Source organism: Lontra canadensis, unplaced genomic scaffold (assembly GCF_010015895.1).
Source record: "Lontra canadensis isolate GAN:19392208 unplaced genomic scaffold, GSC_riverotter_1.0 scaffold74, whole genome shotgun sequence".
NCBI lineage: Eukaryota > Metazoa > Chordata > Mammalia > Carnivora > Mustelidae > Lontra > Lontra canadensis.
The window spans coordinates 6,502,514-6,522,283 of record NW_022631068.1 but is presented as its reverse complement, the minus strand read 5'-3'; the positions used below and the strand labels follow the sequence as shown (position 1 = coordinate 6,522,283).

General features: G+C 40.1%; 1 protein-coding gene across 2 annotated transcripts in view; it reads right to left on the bottom strand.

Moving 5' to 3' along the window:
• The window catches only part of GAS2 (growth arrest specific 2), a 121,994-nt gene that overhangs the window by 1,701 nt on the left and 100,523 nt on the right, over positions 1–19,770 (bottom strand). The gene's annotated exons all lie outside the window — the stretch shown is intronic.

The window sequence follows — 19,770 nt, the reverse complement described above, 5'->3', positions numbered from 1 at the left end:
CTGCTATGGGAATCTGAGGGATCTATGTATAACCCCTTGTTTGGTTGAATGTGTCTGGAAAGTTCTCTCTGATGTTCCATTATAGACTCATCACTGCCCCCATTTTCTGCCCATTGCCTCAGTTAAGTGCTACATTCTTCTCACCACGTTATTCCCCTCTGAACCAGGATCCAAAAGACCATGGAAATGTCTGCCATTGACTATCATGTGAATAGTCACACAAATACTCAATATGAAATAGAAAGGAAAAGTACCTCCCCAAAACTGAAGTCTTCTCCAGGCACTGAGCCCTTCAAGGCCAGACGTTGTTGAATGGCCATTTGTTTCCCTTTACACTTTTCCTTTTTGTTTCCTAATTAGTTAAAAGAATAACTTACCTTCCAGGCCCATGGGCCATCTAGAGTTCCAGATTAACAAGGCTGCCGGTTAAAAAAGTGAAGAATATATGGTTCTTTTGATCTAGTAAAACCATGTCAGAGCTGCAGAGGTTTGGCATGGAGAGCCAAAGAATTTGATCTTGGCTTCTTTCAAATATCAGAAAATGTAAGGTTAAGGGGAGATGTTCCTCTATCATCAAAGACCCTGCTGACTCTGTTTACTGCCCGCAAAGCAATATAATCTTGGGAAGGACATATAGTGATGCGTGAGGGAATTTGAGGAATCATTTTCATCACAGAAGCTATCAAATCTACTTGAATTTCTCTTGCTGTGTCAGTTTAAGATCTGGAGTTGTTGTTGTTGTTTTTTTTTTTTTTTTTTTTTTCTCCCATCAAGTGGAAGATGATTTTTGCTTACTGCTTTCATTTACCTGTTGAGACTCTGATGGAAGTTCTGGACTCTTTTTGAATCCCTGTATCCACAAAAATCTGCATGTGTGTTTAGGGGCTTTGCAGACACCCAGAAATCCACCCATGGACTCAAGATAAATCCTGATGCATGTAGTTGATGTGAAGAAGTTTCAGATGTTGTGCAAAGTAACAATGTACTGGATATCAATAAAAATGGAGACTCATGAAAAAGATGAAGTTAAATTTTACTCTACTGGTTATTCTCATTTAGAGAATAAGAACTATAATTAGAATAGAATTAGAATAAAAGACCTTCAGAAACATCTAGATAGAAGTTTTTAAACTTATTTTGACATCAGGATCTACTCGTTAAACAAAATCTCAACAGGAAGCCCTGTCATATGAAACAGGCAAAAGGAGTCAGGATTCAGCTGTATCTCTTTCGCCTCCCCTGGTCCTGCCAATAATACCATGATCTTGTTTTCCAGATGAAGATCCTGAGGCCCAGATCTTTGGTGTGATTTGCTGAGACTAGTGCCCAGATTTCCTGACTCCAGTCTAATACTTGCCCCACAACAGTTCTTCTTTGTAAAGCAAAATCCATTAAGGCTTTTTATAATTGGACTGACCCATTTCCATTCCCACAAGCTTCTGTGTGTGTCTCTACTGCTTGCTTCCAAAACTTGGAGTTACTGGGACAAAAATTGCAAAGGCGGGCATCCAAACAGTATTCTGACCCTTTCTCCCACTGTTTTAGAAAACAGTTTTGCCTATTGTTGATGTTCTGGCACTTCCTAACCCTGCAAATTACATTTAAGAGTTGTCGTTAAGCTTCCTAGCTATGAATGCCTGGCAAAATGCCCAAATTCAACTGACTATGAGCGGACTATTTCAACCAGAAGGAACCACCAGTCTGTACAATTTTTAGATAATTAGCTAACTCTGGAAAACAGTGAAAAGAAATGTTTTTCTGCCTGGCATATATGATCATTGAGATACAAACCCTTCTTGCAGATTCTTTAATGAATCCACGTGTGCAAAGTGGATCCAACATGAAACTGTTCTGCAGAATGTGAAGAACATAGGAATTAAATTTCTGCCCACCTCATCTTCCATATCCTTTCAATAGTTAAGCAGTAACCTAATTCTCTAAGAAGGTCAGTGGTCAAACTGAACAACGGTTTCAAGCATGGGATTAAGATTTCATGGCCATAAGCACTTACACCCTTGATGGCAGAGATTTAAATTCCATGCCTTATCTTAGTATATGCTAAGTCTCAAGAAAAAAGTAATAATAATAACGCCCATCCCCATCTCCACAAACTAAACCCCTACTATTTTAACCTAATAACAAATTAACCTGCTATAAACCACACTACTCTCAACTCTTCCCTCCCACCCCCCACAGTGCTTACTCTACAAAACCCCAGCCTTGAATTAAATGTAAAATCTTCTAAATCACAGTAGAGAAGTTGAACTCCTGCTGGAAGAACTCTTTTCATCTCAGGGATTAGTGACGTTAGGCCAGTTGCAATTAATTGATCCTTTTGGTTTGGTTAGCTCCATTTCTTATTCCTCCCTATTATTCTCAAACACACTACTCATCTCTGTCCTTCTCATTCTACTGACGGCTTCACCATCATCGGGCATGGCTTCCTCTCTCAGCACCTTCACTGGCTAATTTACTCCAATCTATATTTATCATTTTCTCTACTTTCCTCATCACAGAAAGAAGTCCTCCTGTCCAAAGTCAACTCCTCCCCATATGTCTTAATTCCCATTACCACCATGCAGAAGATCCTGAATCAAACATCACATCTCTCTTCTCTCTCTCCAACTTACTGTACCCTTAGCCTTCAGGGGATAAACATACCCAAGCCTCTCTCACTCTTGTACAAAGCAAAACTCTGCTCCCTCCATACCAGGCTTCTTTGTTCTCGAACGTTTTCCTTATAACTGAGCTTTCTGGTAAGCTTTCTGGTAAGCTTACACCTGATGTCTTTGCTTCCACCTTCCTATTAATTAGTTAATTCTTCCCCCACCTGTTTACTAACTAAACTTTGAAGGGAATCAGATGACTTCTCGAATTGTCAAATTCAATGGATGGTTCTTAATCTGCATCTTTCATGATCACTCAGGTAAGGTATCTGATTAGTACTGACCAATCCTTCCCTACTGCTTTATTCTCTAGGACAAGACTCTCTCTCCTGCACCTCCTCCTACCTCTCTCCTTAAACTTTCTCTGTCTCTTTCATAGGTGCTATTTCTTCTGCCTACTTTTAAGTTTTGTTGTAGCAAATGATTCTGAAGGATTCTGTCGTTTCTCCACTTCTTTTCTCACTCTGATCACTCTATATCTGGAACCTCATGGTTTTCTCTACTATCTACTTTTATCTCTCAAATTATAATTCTGGCCTTTGCCTCTTCCCTGAGCTTCCAAATGCAAGGGCATAACGAGCCCACCACCTTTCCCCCTTCAATTAGAAGGCTCCACAGGCTTTTCCTAAAAGAGTCAATAGGGTGGGCATTCTCTGTAACTAGTCAGACACCAAAAACATTCATTTATCCCCCAAATGATTCTCAGGGTCTATGTTATTGTTACTGTTATTCATTTCAGTGCCTCATCCTTTTCCGTGGGCCACTGTAAGGATCTCACTGCCTCGAGCCTTGCTGAGTCTGGTTTAGTAAATCCATTCCCACCGAAGGGAGTTCCGCAAGTGCCTGTTGGATTGTCTCCTGCCTAAATGCCTTCACTAGCTCCCTCCCCCCCTACAGGCTAATATTCAGTTCCCTTTACACCAAGACCACTCCTGCCGGCCTCACCTGCCCTTCCTTGAGCTCTGGGACCCATGCATTATTTTAGTTCTATGTTCCCAGATGGCACAGCCTTTCTTTCATGCTTTTGCATATTTGTCCCTAAATGTGGAGTGTCTTTTCTGCTTTGCCGTCCCTACTTACCAGGACCACAAACACTAATTCAAACATCACCTCTGCCTGAAAAATTCTTCACCATCTCCTTCCTTACCAGATAAGCGAATGCTTCCTTCCTGTATGCTCTATAGGTTGCCCGCAACTCATTGTTTCAGTCTACGGTAACTGTCAATTTACCTGCGTGCCTTTTTTTAATAATGTGTGCACTTGGGCGCCTGGGTGCCTCAGTGGGTTAGGCCTCCATCTTCAGCTCAGGTCATGGTCTCAGGGTCCTGGAATCCAGGCCCACATCAGGCTCTCTGCTCAGCAGTGAGCCTGTTTCCCCCCTCTCTTTGCCTGTCTCTATGCCTACTTGTGATCTCTGTCTGTCAAATAAATAAATAAATCTTTAAAAATAAATAATGTGTGAGCTCTCCAGAGAGAGTGATGATGCATCTCATTTCTTAAATTTCCCATATACAAGCTCAGAACAGTATCAATACTGTTATCGTATTAATACTCCTTTCCGTGTATGCTTCCACAGGCTCTACTTAACTTTGCTTATCTGATGATGTCATTTTCAGAATTATTCCATTTTATAGATGGGAAAACTGGTGCTTTTAGAAGAAGGACTGATGTCCTCAAGCCACCTGTGCATGATCACACCACAAATCAATGGCAGAGCTGAATAAGAATTATTTTCTCCCATTAGGTCACACCCACTGATTCTATAAAATATTTGCTTAGTTACTTGCTAGTGAAATTTAGCACAGGCAAGGAACTGTCAATGTCAGAAACAGTAATCAGCAGCTTAAGCAAATTAAATGCCCATGTAAAATGATTTATGGTGCTATGCTCTAATAAACCCCATATAAACATTGAATTTCATTTCAGAAGGTTATCTTGCAATGGTCCTATAATTACTTCAGAAATAAACTTGTGTCAAGCTCAGGTAATAGGATAGAATATATTTATAGCCAGATAGCTGTCAGTGTAAGTAGGACTAGGCTTTGATTGTCTGTTCAGTTACAGTGCCTTTATTTTCTGTGTTTCACAATACTGAGTAGTTTTGCGTTCTCCATTCCAAAAGACGACAACTCTTGACTGGTAGCATAAGGGCACATGCAATTGAGTATTTAGTATTGGTTTTCTGTACTATTCTTTGGTGTGTGTCTTCTCAAGGAGAGAAAAATAAGTTAGAATTGCTACAAATCTTCTCCAAGACTGCACGTTGCAAAGCGATAGTGTTTGCACGTTGAGCCTATTCTGGCTGATACTAGTTTTTCCAGGGGACCTCACTCCTCACTGTGCCTTTGATCCTACTGAAAGGAAGAGGATTCATTACTGACTTAGCAACATCTTTCAATGCTGAAAGAGGGGAAAAAAAAAAACCCACAATACCAAAAAATCTGTCTCCACGTTTCTCTCAATGGCCCCGAGAAATTCAAGCAGATTTGGGCTGTTGGAGACATGCAAATATTTTCTTTTTTGGTGGCTGTGAGTAGTATACATTCCTTGCCCAAGTAGAGAACCACATGTCTCAAAAGTTATGTTTTTTAATAATTTCTTTCGGTAATGGGAAAAAAAATTCCCATCCTTATCAAGGGCATTTGTCTTATGACTTGTTCTCTTACGATGCAATTATGTGTCATTTTCCAAGGAGGCCTCTTCGTATGTGCCAGCAGCAGGGAACCCTTTTCCCTTAGATGACACAGAGTCATAATATTAGAGCACCTACTAGGTGTCTGGTGACCTACAAACACATCTTGTTAAAATAAGAAAAAAACAACACTCAAACCATTGGCAATGCTCTCATTTCACAGGTGTACAAACCAGTGAAGAGAGAGCTACACTAGAAATCGCATCTCCCTTATCTCTCATCTAGCACAGGGACTTACAACTAAAGAGCTGTAGTCTTCCAGAAATTATTATTCTAAAAATGAATCCAATATTTCAAGATGGATGAATCACTTGATATATTGATCCAGCAGGGGTTGGTAACATGTCCAGTAAACTCTTTTACCGGATACAATGTACATTTTGTAAGGCTACAATGTGGAATCTAAGGCCGGCTTCCTTAGCACCACCTTTCAATCTTATCTTCCTAACATTATAAGGTGAAAAACTATCTCATAACCAACCAGTTCTGTAGCTCATCCAGACACTTAATTCAAAGGGAAAAAAAATGGCTGAAAGGAAATAAGGTAATTCTCCCGTATCAAGTTAGAACACAACAGAAAATTTTAAAGTTGTAGAAATGATTCACCAATAGCTCCCTACAAATGCTGGCGTCACTGGGGTGACTGTGGTATAGGGGTTCAGAGCTCTGGCTCTTATAATACAAAAGGATTTCAGGAAGGATATTTTTTTTCTCCCCTTAGTTTTGTAGCTTGGAGAGACAGACTGGAATTACATTATGTGTTGGTATTAAGGAGCTTAAAGCAAGGAAAATTCGTATTTTTCTTCCTCTTGGGAATATCAACTCACTTTTTGTTGACAAGGCACAGCTGATATCTATGTAAACCATAGAAAATCTTGTGTTTCACTAAGTGAAAAAAAAGGTCATGTAAGAGAAACCCCCCCAAAATATTATGGGTTTATTGATGATGTATCTGTTTTTAAGATGATCAAGCTAACTAGAGCTATATTATACAAGAAATAAACAAAAAAGGCACCAACAAAAATAAACAATAAGTAAAAGAAGTGTCTTTGGATAAACATAATTTATATGCTTCATATTCATATTTGATAGCATTATTTTATCAATCCCCCAGGAAATATGTGTGAATATTTGCATCTGTCCTAAATCATAATTCTTATGAAACATTTTAGGTGTCACCTCCTTCTCAGCAGAACACTGATAAATCTTTTTTATTCTGATTTGAATCTTAGGTCCTTGACCTTGAAAACAGAGCAACAGGAGGATCTGTCAAGTTCTCTGAAAACTGTTGTCAGTAGCCCCTCAAGATGTGAAAGCTTCCCAGCAGGAAGCCCTCATGATCTCTCACTCTTCACTACTCCACCCTCTACTCCAGTGCCAGACTGGTCTTTCTAAAAGGAAAATCTGGTCAGGCCACTGCCTTGCTTAAAAACCCAAGCATGGGTCTCCATTGTCTCCATTGTCTGTAGTGCTTCTTAGCCATTTTTAGCTCCCACTCACCTGAGGAATATGACTCATTCTCATTAGCACAAGAAGCCGGTGGCAAAGATTGTGGAAGAGCAGTGGGGTGAACGCACGTAAGCGTGTATGTACGTGTGCGGGGACAGGGCAGAATCTGCATCTCGATGTGAAGAAACAACTTGCTAGTGATTCTGAAACCCCATCTCCTATCTCACACAAAGCATTTCATGGTTCAGCTACTATTCCTTCCCACCTTCTTCCTCGCTATGCCTTAATGACCACATACTGTTGTCCGAGTTATGCATTACACAACGATGCAGCTATTATATGGCCCTGCCTGTCAGTGCCCATGCCTACACTCCAAATTACCTAACCCACAAATATTCTGGACTCCTTGGAATCCCCTAAAAGTTCATGACGATCTAGAGAGAAGGCAGAGAATTGTTCCATATTCACCAGGTAAATTAAAGTGAGTCCTTTTCTTTGGACATTTAACAAACATTTATTGAGTTTTTATTGAGTGCCAGGCAAGGTTATTCCTTAGTAAATTTCAGCCCCTGGCGTTTACTACAGTTCCAAGTACACAATGGGCACTCAAGAAATGCTCCTTTAAATGAATGAAGAAACAATGTTAAAGCCTACTAATGTTCCACCCAGCCATCACCACCTTTATGGAATATTCTCATACTCTCCAACCTTTAGATTATTTGGGGGGGGGGGGCATTGAGATTTTCCTCCACAGACGTCAAGCACAGTACTTGTTATATTTTGTTGCCTTATTTTCTTGCCCATCTTTCTCTAATTTCCTGTGACCTCTTTAAAAGGTCAACATCCTATTCAGCTTTGTATACCTGGCAACAATTATAATGTGTGATATGTAGAAGACATTATCATTTACAGAAAAGAAAAAGGAAAAGATGAAATGATTTGTCTTTATGAGGGAGAGTCTGAGAAAACCAGGATGTGAATGAAAATCCACATTAACCACTGCTTAGAGAATTCCTTTTTTTTTTTTTTTTTAAGATTTTACTGATTTACTTGAGAGAGAGCACACGCACAGGGAGCGACTGAGAGAGAAGGAGAAGTAGGCTCTCTGCTGAGCAAGGAGCCCAATGCAGGGCTTGATCCCAGAACCCTGAGATCATGACTTGAGCTGAAGGCAGACACTTAACTGCCTGAACCACCCAGGTGCTTCCCTTGCCCCCCGCTCTTTTAAGGTTTTATGTATTTATTAGACAATTCCTTTGAGAGAAAGACACATTTTGGGTCAAAGAATAAAGTAACAAGAATCATACAGGAGAGAGGGAATTGAATTAAGAAGCAGCAGAGCAATGGGCAGGACAAACAGAAAAGAGACGAGGGAGGGAGGAGAGAATAAGAAAATGTCCTGAATGGATCCAGAATCAAGTATATTATTCTTTTCATTATCTCTCTTCACAGATTCTCATTACATGTGGAATGCAGTTTTTAGAATATACCATTCACCATAGTAAAAAATCACTTAATAAAAATTTCACTCCCCACAAATATACACCCTAACAGCAGAAGAAGGGAAATAATTAAGATTAGAGCAGAAATAAATGATACAGAAATTTTAAAAAAACCAACACAATAGAACATATCAACAAAACTAGCAGCTGGTTCTTTGAAAGAATTAAGAAAATTGATAAACCCTTAGCCAGACTTACCAAAAAGAAAAGAAAGAACTCAAATTAAAGAGGAGAGATCACAACCTACAGCACAGAAATACAAACAACTATAAGAGAATATTATGAACACTTACATGCCAACAAATTGGGCAATCTGGAAGAAATGGATAAATTCCAGAAACCTAGAAACTACCAAAACTGAAACAGGAAGAAATAGAAAATTTGAACAGACCCACAATCCTTTTTTCTCTTTTAATGCTTCAGTGTCTTGGGTCCCTCAGCATAACTCTGGGTCTCATTAAGCCCTTCCCCACAACATTGACCACAATGGCTCCTATTTCTGCCCAGTCTGTGAACTGCTCTCCACCACAGCCATCGCTTTAAGAGACAACTGTCCCTGACACTGACTGCCTCAAAGAGCAAGCCACCTAAATTTAAATCAGTACAGCCTCCTGGGATATCATATGCTTCCTAACACCTCCTCATCAACCCCTTCGCTGTGTGTTTTTACAAGCCATCGTAACTTGAGTGAAAATATTGTTTTTACAATGCAGTTACCTGCTCTCCAGAGAAAGAGTGTTAAATTAATTTATAGGACAACAGAATCTGTCATCAACTGATATTATCCTGAAATGGCATATGCTCAAAATTAGGCAGCAGGGAATTCAGCTGCCTGCCTAAGGTACGTGGACACATGGAGGGGTAAGGTGGCAGGTGTTTAGTTTCTAGTTTGCATGCTGAAACCTGCTCCCTGCATCTTCAAGGTAACTGAAAAGGTCACCTGTTAACAGGGCAAGTAAGGTTTTGCTGGCCACAGATGCCATGTGAAGGCTTCCTTGTCAAAAGCTGGAGATTCAACTCAGCCCCTCTAAGTTGAAATTATGAATGGTTACATATTACCCCAATAGACAAGCTGGAATTATCACTTGGTTTGCAAAACATTTTTTCACATTTATTGTTTCACTTTTGTCTTCCTAATAGTCCTGTCTGCCCTTTTCTTAGATGAAGCTTCAGAAATACATGTAACAGTCAGCAGAGAGAAGCTGCCATTTGCTTTGTCCTTAACCAGACTGCCTAGTTATGGTTACCACTGACTATCTGGATAGCCCTAAGATATGATTTAATCTCTCTGTGCCTCATCTCTCATCTGCAGAATGTTTATACCATAGAGTTTTTTGGACAAAGAATGTGTAAGCATGTAGTAACATTGCCTAGTACATCATATCCAACAGTCGTCTGCTACTGTTTTTGTTGTTATTATTATTACAATATTAATATTGTTATTGTGATGATGATAGGAAGCTTCTCACAGATTTTATTTCAGCAGCTATAAGTGGATTGCATTGTTATCTGCATTGACAGATGAGAAAATGGCAGCTCCAGAAAGAGGAAGTAAATCACTCAAAGTCACCTAGCTAGGAAGCGACCGAGTTTAGAGTTGAACCTGAGTCTCCCCCACTTCAAAGACAATATTCATTATCACTTAACTATATACCCTAAAGGGGCTTTGTTAGGGGTTATGATTGTTTACTTTCTTATCTAGACTATGTCCATGGACAACGCCTCTCTTTTTCAAGGAATACATGTTGACATTTTACGGCGTCTCCCAGATGATCATATTGCTCAGCTCTAAATGTGTCCTGGACCAAAAAAAACAAAGTGTTTTAATTCATGCTTGGAAGAACGTACTTGAATTTGAGCCTGATGTTTCACCCATACAGAAAAGTTGAAATTAGGTACACCCAGAGTGCTTAGCGATGGATCTCATACTCTAATGGGAAACTGTAGAGGAGGGACACCTGACAGTCTACAACATACCTTCTCTTCAATTATTTCATTTTGTTATCAATCTGCCCAGTTGTTCAGCAGGCTACTATTACTGCTTCCATTGCACAATGGAGAAATTGAGGCTCAGAAAGGTCTGGTAGGTGGCTCACAGACACACAGCAAGCATGTAGCCCTGGTGTTTTGATTCCCAGTTTTGTGATTTGTTGCCTTTGAAAATAAAATTTTACATTAGGGAGAATGTAATCCTCAAACCCATTCATGTGAAGGCTGAACTATCACTGTGGCCTTGATGGTGACAAACAATCCTCCAAAAGGAACAGAGCCTTGAGTCAGAAAGCTGGCTATTGAGACTGGCCAGAAAAAAATTTCTAGCCTGCTTTTGTTGGGAGAGGGGGAGGGAAGAGTTCCTTTCCCAGGCTCATTGTAGACAAACGACTCTCAGTAGCTGCTTTCTGGAAGCACACATGAGAAGAGCAGCCTGCAGATGAATGTAACAAGCGAATGGCGAAAAGTTCCATTTGCCTCTGCTTGGAAATATGTGTAGGAGCACTTAATGCCAACTGCCTGTCAGTTCTTAGCGACTTGTTACATAAGGTCTCCGTTCTCCCAGCTCTGCACCAAATGAAATCAAGAAGCCTTAGCTGCAGTCTAATTACCAGTCTACAGCACCATTTCAGGCAGGAAAGGCACAGTTATGATAAATATTTCATAGAACACTCAGCAGAGTGAAGCAATGAGGTGGCGGCAAGAGGAAAGCTGACTAGAAGAAGGATTTGTAGCTGGTATAGCTCGACTGAAACTAGGATTCATCCACCCCAAAGACGTAACTTCAGAAAGGGAGCTGGGCTCCAGGGGGCCATGAAAACTTGTTCCTTTCACTCATCAAATGGGGTCACCTTTGTCTGACTCAATTTGAGCTCCCATTCTCTCAACTAAACACTGACCCCAGACCCCAACAGCACTGAGACAGCCAAAGGCTAACTTTTCATGGGAATGATGCACACCAGTGGCTCCCAACCTGGTGTCCTCCTGGGTCCTGAAAGATAACAACAGTGCCTATAATGCAGACACTGGAAAAACTATTAATTTGCTACTGTTTTTAATGTATCTTTAGCATATGGGTGGATCCATCAAAATGGAACAGAGTATGAATAAATACAGTTAGAGTTAGATCTTTTATATGGACAAAATATTTGAAAACATGAGTCTCTTTCTTCTCAAAGTCCCATTCAAGTGAAAGGCCAGGAATAAAAATGTTCTAAAATCACAGGACAAAGGGAAATTGAGAGGATGTGATGGTAGATCAGAAAGGTCAACACAGTTTTAGAAGATGGACAACAGAGGGATGAATCGTAACCAAGGGTGGAGAGAGTTGAACCTCGAAGCCTGAAATGAAAGCTTGCTGAAAAGAAGGAAGTCAAATCATGCCTTGAAATGATAGGAAATTCAGATTTTAGAATCACCAGGTACTTCCATCAGGTGAGAAGAGCTGGGCAGCTGAAGAAAGGAGAACTGGTTGAAAGTCAGTCTAAGGACTGGCTAGCCCCTTGGATTTCCTGTGCCCCACTCCCGATGTGCTCTGCCTGAGAGTATCCCACAATGCAAATGACTCTGTTATCCCAGCAAGACCCTGAAGCTTTATCTTTGCATGACTTGAATCAGAGATGCTCCAGACAAGGGGATGATACAGGAGCTGGATGGAGAGATGGGTAAATACATGATAAAGCAAATACAGCAAAGTGTTCATTATACAGCCCAGATGGGAGTTCTGCGGGTGTTCTCCGCATGTTTGAAATGTTTCACAAGAAATGTTAGAGGAAAAGTTCACCCTAAATCCCATCTGTTCTCTCCATCTCTACTCCTATCTCCCTAAGTGCAAATTCCCTCCATTTTACCTGAATGACTATAATAATCCTGCAACTGCTCCTCATGCTTTGCCTTTGGCCCTTAGCAAATTCTCAACAGAGAAACTAGAGGGATCTTGTTAAAGCAGAAGTTACCTCATGCTACAACTGCTCAAAACCCTGTGTGGCTTGCAGGGCAGGCTTGCAGTGTGGGATCACAAATCTTACAGCACCATTATGTTACCCGTGTACCTGTATTTCTGTATAAAAATGAAAATTAAATTTAAGAAAACAAAAGCAAAAAAAAAAATCAAATTTCCAAAACAAGAAAAAATATATATTTAATCATCCAGAAAATTGTTTTTTTGCGATGAAAACCTTCTTCCTCTTTGCAAACTAGCTGGCAGACTCTCATATACTTCCTGATATAAGGATGCAATTTTAACTCAAATCACTGCAAAATTAATGATGGTCTTTTTTTCCCCTTTGACATACTTCATAGGAGAACATTCAGACCTTAGGCACAACCTGGCTACCTAATATCAAATGTGTTCTAACATTTTAATTGTAATTTACGGTTTACAAAATCCTTTCTAACATCATTTCATGTTATCCTCTAAAGTCACTGTTCAAATTATTTTCAGATTACGCATATTTGGATTTCTCCCAACATCAAACAAAATCATCACAATATCCTCAGATAAGACCATGACATGAATTTAGGAATGCAAAGCTTTGCAATTTGCATGGTTTTCCTTTGTTTTATCTTTCCCTTTCCCACATTCCTGAGTCTTGAACAATGATAAATCTCAGCATTTCTCTTCTAGAAACTTTCTAAATCAGGATTGCTTGTTCTTTCTATTTCATTCTCCACTCTAATAAAATGCCAGACACTTTCCATGGCTCAGTTGCTGCATTCCTGTAATCCTAATTGGCTCCCAAAAACTTCTCTGAGGCACAAAAGTGCTTCTCTTTCATTAACTCAGTTTCTTCCTTTAATTAAATTTTTTAAAGATTTTTATTTATTCACTTGTCAGAGAGAAAGAGGGAGCGTGCAAGCAGGGGGAGCAGCAGGCAGTGGGAGAGGAGAAGCAGGCTCCCCACTGAGCAGGGGGCTCCATCCTAGGACACTAGGATCATGACCTGAGCCGAAGGCAGACCCTTAACAGACTGAGCTACACAGGTGTCCCTCTAACTCTTATGCTACTTAAACCATTCAAGAATATAGAAGAATAATATAAAAATGTTCATCTTTCATTTTTCAAAATGAGTAGGTGAAGTTTGGAGCTCACTTCTGATTATCCAGTCGTCTTCAAAACGAAGTCCAGAAGAACCGAACAATTCTTCACAGACTGTCTATTCCTTCTTGCTTCAGGGATGAGTCACATGCTCACTTACAAAGGAGTCTATTGTTCCGTTGGGGCCACCCAGAGATCCCACTAGAGAGGACGACACAAACGGTCTTGATAAAAGCCGCACACAACTCCTGCCTTAAAAAATTATCACCAAAAACTGCTTGCTCAGATTCACCGTTTCCAGGCATGAACTCTCCAAACTCCCAGGCTGCTTTTAAATTTGCTTTTAAATTGACTTTCGCCTCCCAGAAAGCTGGTACCTTTCATGTCAGAGTTTATACTGAAACTTTCACCAGATCAACTTTTACTTCTTTGTTTCTATAATTGTATAGCCCTATTCTCTCCTTTCTGTAGTTTTGATTTTTAAAGTCTTTCATCAGTGCCTGTGTTGAGGGGTGGTGTGGGTGTGTTATATACACACATATAGTTAGAGAAATAACTTACATAAATTTATTCCATGTCATGTAAATGACACACATGCATCCGCATACCCACGTATTTTTTTTTTCCTTCAACTATTAGAGGGGGTGTTGTTTGTCTAATGAGGGCCTGGCTGGCCCAACAGAATGACTATATATTTCTTTAGTCCTACTCTAATAAGAAAGTACATTTTCTCATGACAAAGTGCACAGAACACATCCTCAGCCATTTGGGTCTTCTGGCCACTTCCTTTCCTCTCAACAACCCACAGCATGTGCTGGCATGTTCCTGTTTTTACAAATATCTTGATATACTTCAGGAACTTTCCAGCATCGCTCTATCTCTTCATGTCGACAAGAAACTATGGTTTTTCTGATAAACACTTTCCTGTGTCCCTTTAATTCTAAGTTCAATTATGATGGACAAACAGCACTATCTACTCACTGACAACTATACTCCTCACCAGCAACTAGAATCTATACTTCCTAACACCCTGCTTCAGATTCAGCTAAACCTCCAGTCAAATGCTCGTTTATGTCAGGACCTTGTACCCAGACTCCATCCTTACTTGTTAACAGAATTATCACCTTGGCTGACAGACTGAGGCCATCCCCGTCTCTAAAGTATGGGCCCAAGACAGCCGAGATGACAACAGTGTAACTCACTCTGGTTCTTTTTGTTTTCAGTGTCCTCTTTTGTTTGTTCTCATATCTTTGAAGGCCACCCAGAGCTCTTTCCTGTCACTTGGTGACTCATTTTCTCTAGCATCTAACAAACTTCTGTGGCAAGATGAAAACAAACATTTCATAATTAATGTTAAAGTCCCATCGGTGGCCTCCAGAATTTAGATCTCTCCTTTCTCATTTGTACATAATAGAATTCATACAAATAATTTAATGGAAGTGGATACTCCATATTTTGCTCATTAGCTTCTAAAGTACTTATTAAAAGCATGACTGTCTGAGGTCTTGAAGGGCACAGGACCTTCCGGCTGGGATGTACTATCCCTCAACACCAAAATGACAGGGTCTTCAAAGTGTGACATCAGGACTTAACCCTCTCCCCTTCCTGCCCTTACTGCCCTCCTTGCCTGGTTCATTTGGAGAATGCTCCTTCCTTATCTTTTCTAGACTTTCACACAGCTTGACAAAACTCCATTATCCAGCCTTCTGGACCTTCACTGTTCATTTCATTCTTAAATCTCAAACCTACTCCATTTCTTCTCTCCCAAATCCTAAGAAGTATTCAGGAAGGGGACTTAATCTCACCTGATCTGTCTTTGCTTTTAATTCAGAGACTATTTGGTCTTGGATGGAAGCTATTCCTGTTAGAATGTCTTCACCTTTGTACGAGTCTTGCTGTTGTCTATGTCCTCATGTTATTTTTATTCCTCCCCTGAGGTAAATTTTTATAGGCTGTTTTATTTCCATGTTCTTTGATGCTCTGGAGCAAAAGCAGGTCTTCTCTGTGTACACCATGTTTTAAATTTCTTTTTATTCTAACATAATTTGAGCCATCTCCCACATGTCTTCATCAAGCTTGCTCTGATAAAGGTTTGCAAAGGATGCTATGAAAGCCCTCTGGAAATACCTTGAGGAGAAAGGGTTCTTATGAATATTTCTTGGAGGAAGTCATCTGAGGCTCAAAGAGTGCTGTCTTGGGATCTTGCTGGATAAAGAAGCAATAGAAGGACATACCAGTCTGTGGGAAAAGCAGGTGCAAAGTGACAGGAACATAATACAGTGCAGTCTATGTATAACACTAAATGGTTCACTACTTCCACAGCTGAGATGCAAGAAGGATAGAGAGAGACATCTAGGAGATATGTCCAGTGAGTTAAAAAGTAACCAAGAGTAAGAAGACCATGAATCCCTTTCCATGCACATGAGATAAAAATGTCCCTGACACGTTTTAGGCAAGGGATTGGCATGACAAGTTGTCTCCTGCACAAAGATCAGAGACCCACAGAAGAATCAAAACTTGCTTGGAGCAAGATAAGAGACACAGTATGTAGGAAAGAGGTGAAAATGACCAAGATTTTGATTGAAATAAAGAGAAAGGGATTGCTTGAGGTAAACTGTCTGTTGTACTTTCACTGGCAAGTAACTTCATAAGCTATCTCTTCCAGCTCCTGACATTCATTCTGCTTTACGGGAGACAACAGAAGATGGTGAGCATTATTTTTCCATGCTTTATCTTGAATTCTCCTCTGGCCCGAGGCTAGACACCACATAGTTACAGGATCCCAGAAATTGAAAGAGTTTATTCATAGAGATGAACTAGAAAAAAATCTCAGGAGGAAAGGATAATTTAGGGAGTGTATCATGACACATGGCTCTGGACAGGGGATGGGTGGAACAGACTCAAAACAGGACCCATAAGCTGAAAAGCCAGCCCACATTAAGCAGTTGCCAAGCCCAACAGGCTTGCATGTCTGCTCTTTCTTAAATTGAGTCCATGCTTTCCTACTCCCATTGGCCATTGTCAAGACTTTATTCTCTTTCTTGAACAAGCAATGGTTCTGGTTAGACTTCCCAACACTGTTCGTTTTTATTTGGGGCCATTTGGATTGCATTTGATTAGATGTCACAAAAAACCGTGTTGACAGTGGCTTCCAGTTGCTCTGCCTTTCTTTCCAGGGCCCATGCACACACTGCTGCAAGATTGAACTGACTCTATACTGGAGAATCTTTGACATGTACATTTTAGGTTCTTTCAATTTTGGCCTGAACCCAACTCTTTAGCTTTCTTCCCCCTAATACCTACCTTACTCAGTCATTAACCAAACATTGTTGTTTCCTGGATGTTACCATTTTTTTGTATACAAAATGTTCTCCTTAATAACATATAAAAATTTATCCTAAATCTGTTCCTTCATGGCTTCTATACCTTCCTATTTCCAAATCAGATGCCATTTTCCCCTCCTCTGAATCACTCTCTTGGAATATTTTTTACTGTAATTACTTGTTTTTTTCCTTCATCTCTTATAAAATGAAGAAGAGGGAAAAGAAATGCTTATTGTAAACATGGCATCTCACCCAACATTTTATCCTCCACAGTGGCAACACTAGGTCCTTTGTCCTTTCTATTGTTTCTTTCATAAAATACTCACCAAGAAACTATCATATGGAAGATAATATGTTAGCCACTGGGAATCTATCATATAGAATAAATCCAACATTTCCTGCCTTCATGGAGCTTAGAAACTACTGAAGAAACAGACACTGAACCAAACAAACGCAAATATTATGTGTGCCATAGAGGACAATTCTAGGGAGCTAAGGGATCAAAAACCATGTTCAGAAAGTCAATTTAGATTAACAGACTCAGCGACCATTCTCAATGGTCTCTTCTATGCTAGAGACTAATAAATAAAATAGAGACTAATAAATCAAAATACTCATGTTCTCTGTTTTCCTTGCAATAGGGGTGGCTATAACTCTGTTGGCCAACAAGTGGTTAAGGGGATCTCAAAAGAGGCCATGACTGGCACCACTCCTTCCACCTTCTTCCTGCCTTAAACTCAGACTCACTGCCTCCAGCTCACAGCAGCCATCTTAGAACCACAAGGGAAGAAACGTGAACAAGGAAGCCGATACAGTAAGAGCAGCAGAGTTAAGGATGAGAGAAGCCCTTGTCCCCTGATGGGATCAGTGTGTTGGTTAATGAAAAGCAGGAGTAACCAATCTCTGAACCTCACTCCTTGTGAAGTTCAAGCCATTGTCAACACAGTTTTTTGTTACATCACAATTTTGTTACAAAGGCAATCCAAATGGCCCCAGGGGAAAACTGACAGTGTTGGAAAGTCCAAGAAAGCTGCCTGAAGATGAGCCTTGAAGGATGTGTGTGTGTTCCTCTGTCAAAGGAAGTTGGGGGCAGCAACAGGCAGAGAACATTCCAGCATAGGAGTCAAGGTGGGCCCTGATGTGGAGTCCTTGGCTCACTGAAGATGCTGCAGAAGCGTTTGCGGTGATGATGGTGACGAAAACAAAGGGGAGAGTGTCAGTATGCCAGCTGGAAGAAACAGGCAGGAGTCCTGTTGAGCCATTTAAGGACTCTGGTATCTAAATTCAATGCAAAACCTTTTAAGGACTCTGAGGGGGGAAATAATGTGTTTACACTTTTATTAGCTCATTCTAGCTGCATGGTGATCACTAGATAGAGTGGATCTTGTAGACCAGTCTGGAGGCCAGAGCGGTGGTCCAGGCTAAAGATGGTTGCCTGGGCAAGGTGATGGATGGCTGCCAGAATATTTCTTACAGTGTCCCGATGACCTCATTCTCGCCTCACTACACCCCCAGGGTTGACATTATCTTCTTCCTAGAATGTACCACTGATGCACAGGTGGGAATCATGTCATCCTCTCTGACATGAAGGTGGAGGAAGGAAGGTACACATTCCCCATTTAATGGAGAAAAGTGAGACACAGAAGGCAATATGCCTTACCAAACACTTCATGACTTTAGAAAAACTTCCAGAACAGGCACTCAGATCCAAGTCTGTATGTCATGTTAGAAAAACTTGGGTGTTTCAGTCAGTTAAGCCTCCGACTCTTGATTTGGGCTCATGATCTCAGGGTCATGAGATCGAGCCCCACCACAGGCTCCGCCCTCAGTCTGCTTGAGATTCTCTCCCTCTCCCTCTGTTTCCCCCCCTGCTCTCACTTGCGCTCTCTCTCTAAAATAAATACAACTTGGGATGCCTGGGTGGCTCAGTGAGTTAAGGCCTCTGCCTTCAGCTCAGGTCACGATCTCAGAGTCCTGAGATAGAGCCCTGTGTCGGTTGCTTCCTCCTCTCTCTCTGCCATACTTCTCTGCCTACTTGTGATCTCTGTCAAACAAATAAATAAAATCTTTTTAAAAAATTAAATAAATACAACTTATTTATTTATTTATTTGTGGGACTCTATCCCAGGACCCTGAGGTCGTGACCCTAGTGAGACAAAAGCAAACGCTTAACCAACAAAGACACCCAGGTGCCACAATTGACCTTTACTTTAAATTGCTTCATATTTTATAACAACCTATAACTAAGCTATAAACACAGATAAAACATATTTCAGAGGTAAAGCATATTTCTTTTCTGTTAATTAATTGTGTAAAATGATATAATTTTCTTAAATCTAGGGGTCATAATACTGCTCCAGGCTGTCAGATTTTTTTCTACTTCAGCTGATCAATTATTGACTAGCAGGTGATTTTCTAAAAGTATCTCTGTCACGTTACTGGCAATCCCAAGACAAATGACACCTCATAAGGCCCTGTACTTCTTCCTCTATCACAATAGTAATCAAAATAATTACATATACCTTTATTTAACTACTTTCTCCACCACAACTTCATCTATTTTAGAAAAATAGGTTAGCTAGAATTATCTCCCTAGTGATTGACACAATCCCCAGTATATAGCATTAATTAAAAATATCTATTAAACAATAACAAATAATTATCATGTAATTACTAATTAGTAAACACTGTGCTACAGACTTTAAATGCAACATCTCATTTAATTTTCACATTAATCTTATGAAGCAGATATAATTACCAGTTTAGAGTTGAGGAAAATGAAACTGAGAGATGTTATTTATTTAATCACAATATTTAGTAAGTCGCAGAGCTGGGATTCAAACTCAGAGCACTTATTAATATATGATACTGCCTTTCTTAAATATATGAATGAGTAAGCCAATGAATAGATTGATTGAATTTTCTGATGATTCATGAGGCATTATAAGTCTGTCCCCTATTAGTACAAACCCTAGAATAATGAACAAGTCTAAAAATCATGTGTTCTTATGTAGGTACCATCGCATGCTTTTACATTAGTTGTTCTCAACTCAGGGGACATTTGGCAATTTCTGGAGACATTTTTGGGTTTCAGAAGTGGGAGGGGGAG